The sequence below is a fragment of the Marmota marmota genome, unplaced genomic scaffold, assembly GCF_001458135.2.
Source record: "Marmota marmota marmota unplaced genomic scaffold, marMar, whole genome shotgun sequence".
Classification (NCBI taxonomy): domain Eukaryota; kingdom Metazoa; phylum Chordata; class Mammalia; order Rodentia; family Sciuridae; genus Marmota; species Marmota marmota.
The window spans coordinates 3,625,771-3,638,985 of NW_026000102.1; the positions used below are offsets into that span (position 1 = coordinate 3,625,771).

General features: G+C 46.1%; 1 long non-coding RNA gene across 1 annotated transcript; it reads right to left on the minus strand.

Moving 5' to 3' along the window:
• Positions 1 to 6,639: 6,639 nt before the first annotated feature.
• Positions 6,640 to 8,303, minus strand: LOC125610783. Its single transcript, XR_007340798.1, has 2 exons — positions 7,863 to 8,303; positions 6,640 to 7,379 (listed from the first exon to the last, which is right to left on the minus strand). It is a non-coding gene; the product is annotated as an uncharacterized LOC125610783 (long non-coding RNA).
• Positions 8,304 to 13,215: the final 4,912 nt, after the last annotated feature.

A 13,215-nucleotide genomic window follows, 5' to 3' on the forward strand; every position in this document is an offset into this window, starting at 1 on the left:
GGGCTGGGGTCATGGCTCAGTGGCAGAGCACTGGCCGAGAATGCATGAGGCACTGGGTTCAATCCCGGCACCACTTAAAAACAAACAAAATAAAGGTATTGTGTCTATCTACAACTAAAAAAATATCTTTAAAAATATTTTCCTCTAAAACTTGGATAGTCTGTGGGCAACTTCTGTCCATGTATTTACCCGTCCCCCCCCCCCCCCACTAAGTCGGTCTACTTAAAGAAAGATCTGTGTGTTCGTGATCGATCACACGGTGGCCTCTATGGGTTCAGTTTTCTCTGAACAGCCTGGTGCAGGCAGACAAGGTCTCCCACCCACCCAGCACACAGTATAATCCTGCCCTTTGCTTAATCCCCACCCAGATGCCCATTCCATTTCTACAAACCCATATTATTCTTTCTGAATCACACATAAACGCCCCACCCTCGGTTGCACATAAAACTGTTGTATTATGTGTACATCAGTGTGTAATAACACAAGCGTGGCTGACTTGGAATCCATTTCTATCTTCTGGAATCGCTGTCACTTTACTGCTCCATACCTGGGACTAGCTGGAAACTCAGCAGAGGGTTTAAAGAAAATTTAAAGAAAGTTTTTCTTCTAATGATAGCCTAATTACAAGGATATGTTTCCAATTCCTGCAGTTATAAATCCAGATGTTGGCAGATCTTTGTTTTTTTATTTTTATTTTTTTGTAGTTGTAGATGGACAGAATGCCTTTATTTCATTTGTTTTTCTTATGTGGTGCTAAGGATGGAACCCAGTGCCTCACACATGCTAGATGAGTGCTCTGCCACTGAGCTACAGCCCCAGCCTGGATCTCTTTTTCTATAAATATGAAACTCAACCAAGATAAAGTGTACTTTATTATTCAGAGTGGTGCAGAACAACTATTTTATAGTTCATAGCCAGGAATGTAATGTGATATGGGAATGGAGATTACACCCGTGGCCTGACATCTGATGTTTAGGCATAACCTCCTGTCATAAACTTTTGACAGTCTGAAATTAAGAACAAATCCTAAAAGTCTATGGCGGGGGCTGGGGCTCAGTGGTGGAGCACTCGTCTAGCACGTGTGAGGCCCTGGGTTCAATCCTCAGCACCACATAAAAATAAATAACATTAAAGGCATTGTGTCCAACTACAGCTACAAATGTGTGTGTGTGTGTGTGTGTGTGTGTGTAAATAAAGTAAGACTAAAGGAAAAGAAAGGCTAAAAGGGCGACAGGAAAAGTCTTCTGGGAAGGTAGCTCTGAGTTCTGAGAGAGCTCTGTGTTTATGGAAATCAGGAGCAGGAAGGAGCCTGAGCCTCAGGGTGATTATCTGGGGGCACTGGCAGCCAGCCAGCTTCACCCCTCCCCCATCTTCCTCATAGTAAACTGTCTGTAAGTAGGTGCCCTAGGCCAGAGCATTTTTGGTGACAAAAGCACAGTAAGGTCCTGAATAGCAAGAAATCTGAATGTACAGGTGGAAGGGAAAGCCACTCCCTCTGGAAGGCACCCATCCACATCACATGCTGTGTCCAGAAGCATAATCCTCTTCAGTGGTTATCAGAGGCAAACTCTTGTAATCAGAACTTTGATCCATAGGTAAACAAATAGGAGTTTTCAGGTACAAATACAAGCCCAAAATTAAAAATCACCAAGCATTTAAGGAAAATTAATGTCAAGAAAAGCACAAATCTCAATAAAGAGTAAACCTCATGCAAGCATTTCCCAAGCAAACATGTTAATCCTTAGAAATGAGAATGTTATATCCATAAAACAAGAACAGGTTGTTGGGTAAAAGAGTCAAGCGATGAAAAGTGTGAAGAAAAGAGACATTTAGAATCTGAGAAGAAGGGAATAGTGGCATATAATAAATAAATAATTAGAACATAATAGAAGAAATTTTTCCAATCTAAAGAAAGATACAAGAAAATGAAACCATAACTAGATTCATTTCCCAAAACTTTAAACCCCCAAGAATAAAAAGAATAAACCTTCAAAGAAATTTTAAAAAGTACAAAAAGTCACCTACAAATGAAAATGAATTATATGAGCTCCAGCAACACAGGAGGCTGGAGGAAAATGAGCAGTATCATCAGGTTCTAAGAAAAAATCATTTGGAACCCAAAGTCTTGGTCAAATTAGTTCAAAGGAACATTGAGGCATACAAAACCTTAAAGTTCATCACACTTAGATTTACTCTGTGAATTTCTTAAATCAGTCATGGGCTAAAACCTCCAGATGTAAGCCAAAACAACCTTTTTCTCTTGATGAGTTAATTTGTCTCAGGTATTTGTTGTGGTAATGGAAAGCTAACACACATTACAGCCCAGGAAGACCAAGCAACCCAAGAAGTAGGAGGACAGGTGTCCAGTGGGCGGCGGTGAGCCACGCAGCCCGTCATTCCCAGGTAAGTCACGTCTCCGTGTGGCTGAAGTGAGCGATGGAGAACTAAGGCCCAGGTTAACTCGAGAGTGAGAGAGTGAGTAGGGAGAAAACAGACCAAGAGCGGACTCACCACTTTGGAACAGAGAATAGAATTAATTTGGGGTATTATTAGTTACATTAAGTATTAAAAATACTTCAAGTAGTAACAGAGACACGTCTGTCAGATTAACCACCCAGCCTAAGATGGTTACAAACTCAGGACAGAAAAAGAATTTTTTGGGGGGTGGAGGGGGGCCGGCACTGGAGATTTAGTCCAGGAGTGCTCTCCCACTGAGCTACGTCCCAGCCCTTTGGGGACAGTCTCACTAAGTTGCCCAGACTGTCGTTGAACTTGTGACCCTCTTGCCTGGACTCCTGAGTGGCTGGCACTACAGACGGTGCACCACTACACCTGACGAGGACAAAAGGTCTTTAAAAACCACAACAGGGGCTGGGGATGTGGCTCAAGTGGTAGTGCGCTCGCCTCGAATGCATGCAGCCCGGGTTCGATCCTCAGCACCACATACAAACAAAGATGTTGTGTCCGCCGAAAACAAAAATAAATAAATATTAAAAAATAAATAAATAAATAAAAACCACAACAGCTCCCTGAAGGTTCTGGAAAGCAACCAGTGCCCTTCAGAGAAAGAAAATAAATGAGGGGGACCTGCAGGTGGTCAGCCTGTCCCCAGAGCGCTCAAGCAGAAAGTGGCCGTGTCCTGGGCTGACTGGGTAGAGCTGGGTTTCAGACTGCCAGGGCTGGGATCTGGGGTGGGGGTGGGAAGAGACAACTGGAAGGAACCAGAGGACGTGGGCAGCTTTCAGCAGCCACCCAGCGGGGGAAGCCCAGCTGGGAGCTCAGCCCTGCCACGCCAGAGGAGCTCAGCAGATGCCCTGGGCTTCTGTGGAAACCCCATTGAGAGCCTCATCCCGAACTAAGAGCAAACCAGAAAAAATCGGCCCTGATACGAGCCTGGCACTGGGTCAAAACCACCCCAGGTCAGGTCACCTGTCAGTAATTCACTCCTGTTAGAGCAAGATCCGTCACTTGTCAGCAGAGGACAGGGGCTGCTGGCTGCAGTGCAGCACCCAAGACATTCAGGATGTCATCGCGGCTCACAGGGCGCACAAAAAAGCAGGACTCATCCCACCAGGAGAAAGGGCAGCCAGGAGAAGCCCACCCCAGATAACCCAGACACCGGAAGTGCAGAGACTCTTAAGTGGTTTCCATAAACATGAGGAGGATTTTACAAGAAAAGAAGATAGAGTGGGGGAGACACGGGCAGCCCAGGGCGGCGCAGTTTCAGGAGTCAAACTCTAACCAGAGAGCCAAATGAGAAGCTCAGCACCGAAAACAGCGATATCTGAAAAAGATTTTGTTTCATGGGGTTGATAGCAGATTGGACACTGCCAAAGAAAGCATCCTTGGGTGTGAAGACAAAGCGTAACAGCACAAAGAGAAAAAGATCAGAAGATTGTCTCAGGACAGCAGAAAATGAATGTGTAACTTATAAACCACTTGAGAAAAACAGTGAATTTAAAAAAATAATTATCAACCTGGTAGATGGCAAAGAAGAGGGGAAATTTAACATAAAAAGAAAACATGGTAAAAAGCAAATATAAAGTATAACTCAAAACACATCAGTAGGGCTGGGGCTGGGCTCAGAGGTAGAGCGCTCGCCTGGCATGCCGTGAGGCACTGGGTTCAGTCCTCAGCACCACATAAAAATAAAATGAAGATATTGTGTCCACCTAAAACTAAAATAAATTTTAAAAATATATATCAATAATGATGAAAAGGGAAAGAATTAAATTCCCATTTAGAAAGATTGAGATTTTCAGATTAACAACAAATATCTATATTATTTAGAAAAGACACATGAAAAAAAAGAAAATCATATTGGTTGGGACTAGTTTTGAGTACAAATTACAGAAGCAACAGCTAACAGTACCTTAATTGAGTGCATTTATTTTTCTTGTATCAGAAGTCTGGGAGGAAGTGGCTGCTGGTGTTGGTCCAACAGCTAGGGACAGTACCTCAGCAGTTCTCTTGGCTTTTTCTTCATGACCACAGAATGGCTGCCAAGGCTCAAGACATTACATCCATGTGGAAGGTAGGAAGGGGAAGAAGCAAAGCTGGTCACATTTCCCCTTTTTGAGGGAAAGCAAAAGCTGCCCAGAGTCTCCATGATTATTTTTGTTCCAGTAATCAAAACTGTGTCAATGCTAAAAGAGGATGGTCATCTTGGAGTAAAAGTAGACAAGGGAAGGCATTAGAAATGAGTGTTCCACAGCCAGTGAAGAGGCCTCCTGGTGGAGAGCAGAGGATGGACAGTCGCGCGAGGAGATGGCCAGCCAGCGAGAACAGAGCAGCGGTAGTGGGATGCTGCGTGGCAGTTGGGTGCTAGATAAACTCAGCAGGATGCAACGCCCATTTCCAGCTCCTTTCATCAAGGCTGCAAAATAAAATCTATTTCCCAGGCTCTTCTGCAGCCAGGCCTGTGGGTGTGGGGTGGGGCTGCCATCTGCATGCCCCTGCGTGGGGTCTGGTGAGTGGAGCCAGCGGAGGTGCCTTCAGCTGCCACCCAAGATCCTGGGGACATGCGTAAGGGACTGTGGCTTGGCAGTGGCCAGACCCAACTTATAGCCCCAGCAGCAGCCCCGTGGGGAGACCTGCCAGGATGGCAGCACTGCAGCAGCAGCAGGGGCCTCCTGAGACTGGCTGCTGACGCCGGGCTCAGAGCCCTGGACGGTCATCAGGCATCCCAGGGAGACCTCCTGACCCGCCTTCCAGGGTTCCAGGGGTTCCATAAGCAACCAGTTCCCTGTATCTAACCCCTCTCTGCTGAACTTGCACAGGGCGGTTCCGGTTTCCTGCATGGAACTGGCGCTGACACAGCCCAGCCACACACAGGTGCTCATATGGGCACAGGAATGCCGGGGCCTTGGGAGACTTTCAGAAGCGATGCAGGCCCTCTGGAAGATTGGCTCCAGTGTAAACCTCAGAGGAGCCCTGCCAGGTGAAAAATAAAGGAAATGAACATTTCCCAAGAAAAAACCCAAATCCATAGGAAACAGTGTCCTAAATAAGATCAACTGGAGCCAGAGACAGCCCACAGAGCTGCGAAGCCCCCAGAGTTTAGACATCAGACACAGAACACAGAATCAGAGTTCTCATGTAATGAAATGAATGTGTACACAGGGAGGCACATTTGGACAATAAAATAACAATAAAAAATTATATATGCTCTCAGAAATAATATAACATATCAAGTATAATACTGGTAACATACCAACGGGTGCACGTTCACCAGACAAGACGCGGCGAACCCGTCATGAACGACATGCAGCAGAAACGGGGCATGGGTGTGGGGAGCGGTCGGGGAAGGTGGAGAGCACCTTGGGGACAGGGAGCCAGGGTTCCAGGAGGGAGAGGAGAGCGCAGAGAGGAGCAGGTAGAGGGGCCATGGATGGGGGTTCCCTCCAAGGGTTAAAACACACCAAGGCTCAGTCCTGAAGCCTCAGTAAACGTCCACAAATTGCCAGGATGGAAGGGAAAGGCGATGCGTGCATCGAGGTTCAGGTTCACAGTCAGACTGCAGACACCAAAGGGGAAGCAGCAGACAGAGGAGGGGACCGCACCTTCACCCCCAGCTGTGCCCGCGGGGACAGAAGAAAGATGACAGTCCCATGAAAACACGTGTCAGGCCAGATGTCTCAGGAATTCAGTTCAGTGCTATTCACAAGGAATGCCTCCAAACCCAAGGCCGGAGAAGCTGGAAGCAAAGAAGGGAATAAAGAGTAGCAGCCAAGGGGCTCCCAGACCTCAGCAACACAGACATGGAAGCCAAAGTCACTTCCGGGTGAAACCAAGAGAATACACAATGGGAGCACAAATCCAGGGCTAGAGGTGTAGCTCAGTGAATAGCACTCGCCCTGTCTCCGCACTGGAAGAAAAAAAAAAAGCAAAACTTATATTCACCAAGAAGACATATGATTCTAAACTTGCAGGCATAAATCTCATAGATATTTATAGATCTAGGAGAAGGAACTGGCAGATTCACCACTACCAGGGAAGGTTAACACACTTCTCTTAGGGATTGACAGATTGCCTACAAGAAATGAGGCTAGAAATTAGGGAAGGCTTGACCAGCAGAATCAACGAGACTGATTTAATGAATACACAAACATTGCACCAAGCAATTAAAGAACACACATCTCTTGTTTAAGAACTTTTTATTGAACTGTAACACACAAATATAAAACAAATAACAATTAATTTTCACAAAACCAGCATACTGCAACCCAGAAATGGGGGAAGGAGCCTTGCGGTTCCCCAGATCCCCTTCCTTGAACTCCACTCTATCAACCTTCATGCTGAAGGCCACTGCTATCTTGCCTTCTAATGCTGTAGGTAGGTTAATTTTGCTTGTTTTTAAACTTTACAGAAACGGATCCCTAGAGCATCATTCTTTTGTATCTGGTTTCTTTAATTCAGTGTTTTGTTTTCAAGATTTCTACATGTAGAAATCCTTTTCTTCCTCATTCTATTATGTGAACAAATGTCAAATTTTCATCCACTCCTCTGTTAGACTTTTCCTCTCCATGGCTAGTACATGTAGTCTCTTGGTGACCATGGGTACATATTCCTATTGGGTTTGTTTTGCTTGTGTTTAGTTTTTGCAGATAATGCCCAAAAGTTTTCCAAAGTGGAGATTTGTCCTCCCATCAGCCATGTCTGAGGGTCCAGTTGCTCCTTTCCTTGGTGCTTGGTTTTATTTGCCTTCTTCATCTTAGCCATTCTGGTAGGTGTGAGAAAACCATTCTTCCTAGTCCCACATGGAACATTTGCAAAAACTGACCAACTGCTAAGGTTCAATCAGTTCTGAAGTTCTGGTATCACACAGACCCGGCTCTGCCACAGTGCAGTCAAGTTAGAAACCAGTATCCACAAGAAAACTAGATGAATCGAAAACCCGTACACTCGAAAACAATCTGAATGCTAGCACAAATTGACAGCAACATAAAGAATAAAAGAATGACCTTGAATGTTTATATCAGAAAAGAAGAAAATCTCAAAATTAAGGAGTCAAGCATTCAACTGAAGAAATTAGTAAAAGTCCAGAAAGGAAAGAATAAGAGTAGAAATTTCTAGAAAAAGAGAAAACATAAAAAAGAGAGGATTATCAAAGCCAGAAGTTGATTGTTTGAAAAGACCCATGACAGAGACAATTCTTTTGCTGATCAATCAAGAAAAATCAAAGGACAAAACAAATATAAATAAAAATGAAAAGGGCAACAAAAGTACAGATGTTGCCAAGATTTAAAACATCCTAAGAAAGAGATTATACACAAGTCTGTGGCCATAAATTTGAAAACTTAAAGTAGTTAGGTAAAAATCCTAGAAAGAATAAGAGACAAGGAACTGAATAATCCCATTACCTGGAGAGAATTTGGTGGGACCTCATCAAGTCAAGCAGAGTTACCACGTGATCCAGCAATTCTACTCTGAGGCAGATACAGAAAATAATCAAGAGCAGGCACCCAAATGACTGCTTAGGAATATTTGTAGTGGCAGCATTCATGAGAACCAGCAGGGGAAACAACCCAAATGTCCATCAATGGAAAAACGGATGAAGAAAATGTCGTACATACATACAGTGAACATTCAGCCTTAAAAAGGAATGGAATTCTGAACGTGCTACACTGAGAAATCTTTTTTGGTGGGGGAGTGGGATACCAGGGACTAAATTCAGAAGTGCTTAAGCACTGAGCCACATCCCCAGCCCCCTCATTTTAAAAAATATTTTATTAGTTGTTGATGGACCTTTATTTATTTATATGTGGTGCTGAGAATCGAACCTAGTGTCTCACACAAGATAGGCAAGTGCTCTACCATGGAGCCACAACCCCACCTCCCCCACCCTTTTTATATTTTGAGACAGGCTGTTGCTAAGTTGTTGAGGCCGGCTTTGAACTTGGGATCTACCTGCCTCAGGCTCCCAAGCTGCTGGGATTACACTGTGCCTGGCCTGTTGATGAATCCTGAAATGTGATAAAGTGAAAGAAGCCAGACATAAAAGGCCAGGTTGGAGGATTCCACTTATATGAAATATACGGAATCACTACATCCACAGAGAGAGAATACAGAGTAAGAGGTCCCCATGGCTGGAGAGAGAGTGAGGGTGACTACAGATGGGCAGATGGTCTCCTTGGGCGTGATGAAGATGTTGCAGAGCTGGGTGGGGGTGTTGGCTGCTCATCACTGTGAATTGACTTAGGCACTGAATCACGTGCTTTGAAACAGCTCATTTTATGTTATATGAATTTCAGCTCAATTAAAAAAAAGTCTCATCATAGAAAACACCAAACCAGGCAGACTTAGAGGCAAATTCCATCAAACAGCAAATAACAAGATAACCCCAACTCTTCACAATTTTACTACAGTAAAGAAGGATTTTCCCTAGCTCAAGACATGACTTTAGCATTAACCTTGATACCAAAATTGTTCAAGGACAATATAAAGGAAAATTCCAGCTCAACCTTATGTACGAGATGCAAAACCCCCAAACAAATACTTAACAAACAGAATCTGGTAATATATAAAAAAGACAAAACATGACCAAGTTGGGCTTATCTCAGGAATGCAAAAGTGGTTCCTTAGAAAACCTACAAATATAGGGCTGAGGGTGTGGCTCAACAGTATGTGCTTAGCATGTGTGAGGCGGAAGGAAGGAAGGGAGGGATGGGAGGGAGGGAGGGAGGGAGGAAAGCAGGCAGGACGGCAGGACGGCCATACGATTTCAACTGACATGAAAAAGCATTCAATAAACTCCAACCTCTATTCAGCATAAAAACTCTTTGACAGAAAACATGGGATTGTACGTCTTTCTTCTTTTGGTGTCGAGCATTGAACCCAGGTCTACCACTAAGCTCTGCCCCACGCAGAAGTGGATTTTCTTAACCTAAAATGTATTACAGTCTGCAAACTAATGCTCCCTCCCCAAAGATGTCCCCTTCCGATCCCCAGAACCTGTGACAGTTAGCAGGCACAGCAGAGGAACTGCAAATATGGTCATGGAGAGGAACCCCGAGGGGGGACATCCTGGGTTATCCAGGAGGCCAAGTTCAATCACATAAATCCTAGAGGTGGATTCCTCTCGTGGCTGCAGTCAGGGAGTAAACGTGACCAGAGAAAAATGATCAGATTTCAAGGGGGTCCCAGCATACCAACCCCAAATATGCCACGTTGCACAGATTATTTGCAGCTGAAGTTACCTCAGGATTGGAGAAAAGACCTCTGGCCCTACCCTTTTCTTTTTTCCCTACAGCAGAGCATCAATTCTGTGTGGTGACCTAAATTTCCCTAGAAAGTGTCCCTTCTGCACCAGGAAGAAGAAAGTAAATCACCGCTGGAAACGTACCCAGATGAGTCTCCTCAGACGGACCCTCATCTTCCGTGACTTTCTGTCATTTGCCTTCCAGTCACTGTTACACAGACCGTGTGGACCTGATGTGGTCAGTTGTCTAGGGCACGCCATTTCCAAAATCCAGTTTGCAAAGCAAGGTATACAACAGCACATATCCCCTATTTATTTAAGAGTAAATTATGAAGTTATAATGTACCATCTGTGTATGTAAAAATATAATTTGTGTGGCTTTGTCCCATTAGATGTTTGCAAATTCATGGAAATTAAACTGGAAGATGGACCCCAAAGAGGACTTCCCTAGAATAGGAAGAGGGACAGAGGAGGGGGGGCAGGACAGAGATCTTTCAAGTCTTGCTTTATATGTCCATGTATTGTTTGAGTCTTTTCCAAGGAGCAGGTATTGACGTATTTGTTGTATAATTAAATTTTTAAAAAGTGTTTTTAAGACCCAGGTGGCACCGAGCTGATGCCTCACGGACTAATGACATAGTATTATCCACCATCCGGAGATAATTGGCTCTGTCGTAAGCATGCTGAGTGGTCATCGTTCCCGGATAAGGATGTGCAAGCATAACCAAGTATTAGAAAAGAGGGTGACCTCATTCCTGCCTGTGAACTTGTACGTTGTATTCCTGCATTGATTTGCTCTGAAGGCTGAGACGCAGGGCCCACCTGAGGCAGGACGGCCGTTTCCCCATCACCATCCTTTCCCTGCCTCTGTCTGAGAGTCACCCAATGAGGCTTCCTCCAGGTCGTCCCACGCCCTGGGGCTGGTAACCCAGCGATGGTGTGGAGGGCCCTCTGCATTTGGCAAGGCTAACCACACAGTCGGGCTCCAGGCAGGCTGGCTGGAGGCCTCCGCCCTGCAGGAGGAGAGGCCGAGGACAGACCTGAGGACAGGAACACAGGACTGAAGCCCACGGACCACCTGGGTTGAGGACCAAAGGGCAACTTTCTCTTCTGTAAACTTTGTGACATATTATTCTCCTTCGGAAAGGAGAGCCCTGAGCTAAGCACACGTCCTTTTCTTGGCTTTAAAGAAAAGCACTCAGCAAAGACCTGTGTAATGAGGCATGGGCTCCATCCCCACTGCGCCGACAACGCTGCCCTCAGGTTTGACGTCACCAGCCCAAGGTCTGTGTCTGGACAGCTCCTCTAATACCAGTTTTGTCTCTTCTTCTTTCTGCATTTGGTACCAGGGATTGAACACAGGGCGCTTAACCACTGAGCCACATCCCAGCCCTTTTGAGTTTTTGAGAAAGGCCTTGCTAAGTTGCTGAGGCTGGCTCTGAATCTGTGGTCCTCCCACTTCAGCCTCCTGAGCCATTGGGAATACAGGCATGTGCGCCACACTCTGATTCTTTAAAGACAATGAACTTTCCATTCTAATGTTACTTTTAATTCTTTTGTTGTGCTGAGGGTGGAACTGGGGCCTTGTACACGCTAAGCGGACACAACTGCTGAGCTTCAACCCCAGCCCCTGTTATTTTGTTTTTTTAAATATTCTGTTAGTTGTAGTTGAACACAATACCTTTATTTTATTTATTTGTTTTTATGTGGTGCTGAGGATCGAACCCAGTGCCCAGTGTGAGGCAAGCGCTCCACCACTGAGCCACAACCCCAGCCCCCGCCCCTGTTATTTTGAAGTCAAATAAAAACCTCTAGGAACAGGCTGAATTAAAGAACAAAATACATTCATAAAAAAGAAAGTGCAGAATTGAAAAAGCAAGATAAAGCAGTTCTATGGGCAGTGGAGTGGCGGAGGTCTGGCAGGCACAGCCCTGCGGAGATCTCATCTATCTGGGCATTGCAGCTGGCCCAGGATTTGTTGGGGGACCCAAATGAGCCCCTGTAGGCCGCAGGACGTGCAGATGGTGATGATGGTGACAGCCACGGTGTGTTCAGAGCCCTCCTGCTATACCCTTGGTGAGCACAAAGGCCGGGCATTCTCTAACTTCCAGATGATTCTGCAGAATGAGCTGCAGACATCAATGTTCTCATTCCTCAGGGAACCAACAACCTGGAAGGTGGAGCTGGCAAGCAGACTCCGAGATGATATAGTTGGCTGCACACTTAATGCTTCACAGTTTAAGAGACGTGCTCCCCCTTTACTATGGCCTTTGATTCTCATGGCAATCCTAAGGCAAAGGACAGGCAAGCTCCTGACCTCTAAAGACTTTTGACAACGCATGACACCAGTGACTGCAGGCAGCACACAGACCTCCACATCCAGCTGAGGAAGGGCTCCCAGATTCCCGCTAAGGCCCCGTCAGACGGGCCTTCTCTAACCATCAGAAAACCGGGAGAGTGGACAGCGGCAGTGGAGCGATCATGTGATCCCTTTTGTATAAGAAAATACACAAGATGCAAACCTGCCCCTTTAGGTGCCAGGTACCAGCAACTCAATAAGCACTGGCCCCTCCCCAGTGACACCAGTGAGCAACTGGAACACAGCTCCCTTCAGAAGGGCAGGCTGGTCACCAGGTCCCTTGGGGACACTCTGACCAGGACCTCTGGATTTGGTAATGGAAGCCACAGCCCCGAGTAGGCTGGAGGCCTGAGCTGTTTGTGCTGCCAGAATCTTCTCGTTCCCATCAGGGGAGCTGAGCTTTGGGCCTGGACCTCCAGACCAGGATTCCTCGTAACTCTCCAAGCCACCCTGGGCAAGGCCCTGGAGCCGCAGTTACTTCTCTAAAGTGAATGAACTTTTACTGAAAAAGTGAAAAATAGAAAGAATAAATAAGAACTCTTGACTCTGGGTGACCCCAGTCTTAGGAGGAGGCAGACAAGCCAACTGGCCACCACCCTAAGTCTCAACTCCAGGTCCCCTCTTGGTGTAGACAGCCCCCCCTCCCCCACCGCTGGAAGGAGACAGCAAGTTTGTGTAGCCCAGGAAGGAGGCAAGCAGATGGAGCTGGAGACTTTTCACTATTATCAACACACCCAAGCAAGTATTCAAGAAGGGCCAGGTGAGACCTCCTGGAGCCCCCCTCCCAACAGTCGGGGAAAACCAGTGCTCCAGACGCCCAGATGAAGCTCTTTCTCTCCGAGCCTCTCCCACCGTGGGTACACTCTCCCTGCTGCCCACAGGGCACACACTCCCCCGCAGGATCTCCCTTCCTGTGGAGACCTNTGCAGGCAGAAACCCCCCCCCCCGCCCTCACTTAGCAGCACCTGCGAATGATCACTGTTAACAGTGAACCATCTTCAGATCAGCAATTTGTGATTGGTAGAGTAAGAGTTTCCCTTTCTCTATGGAAAACAGTGCCACACCTGTGACCCCTGTGACTTGGGAGGCTCAGGCAAGACAAGCACAAGTTCAAGGTCAAGGTCAGCCTTAACAACTTATCAGGATCCTGTTTCAA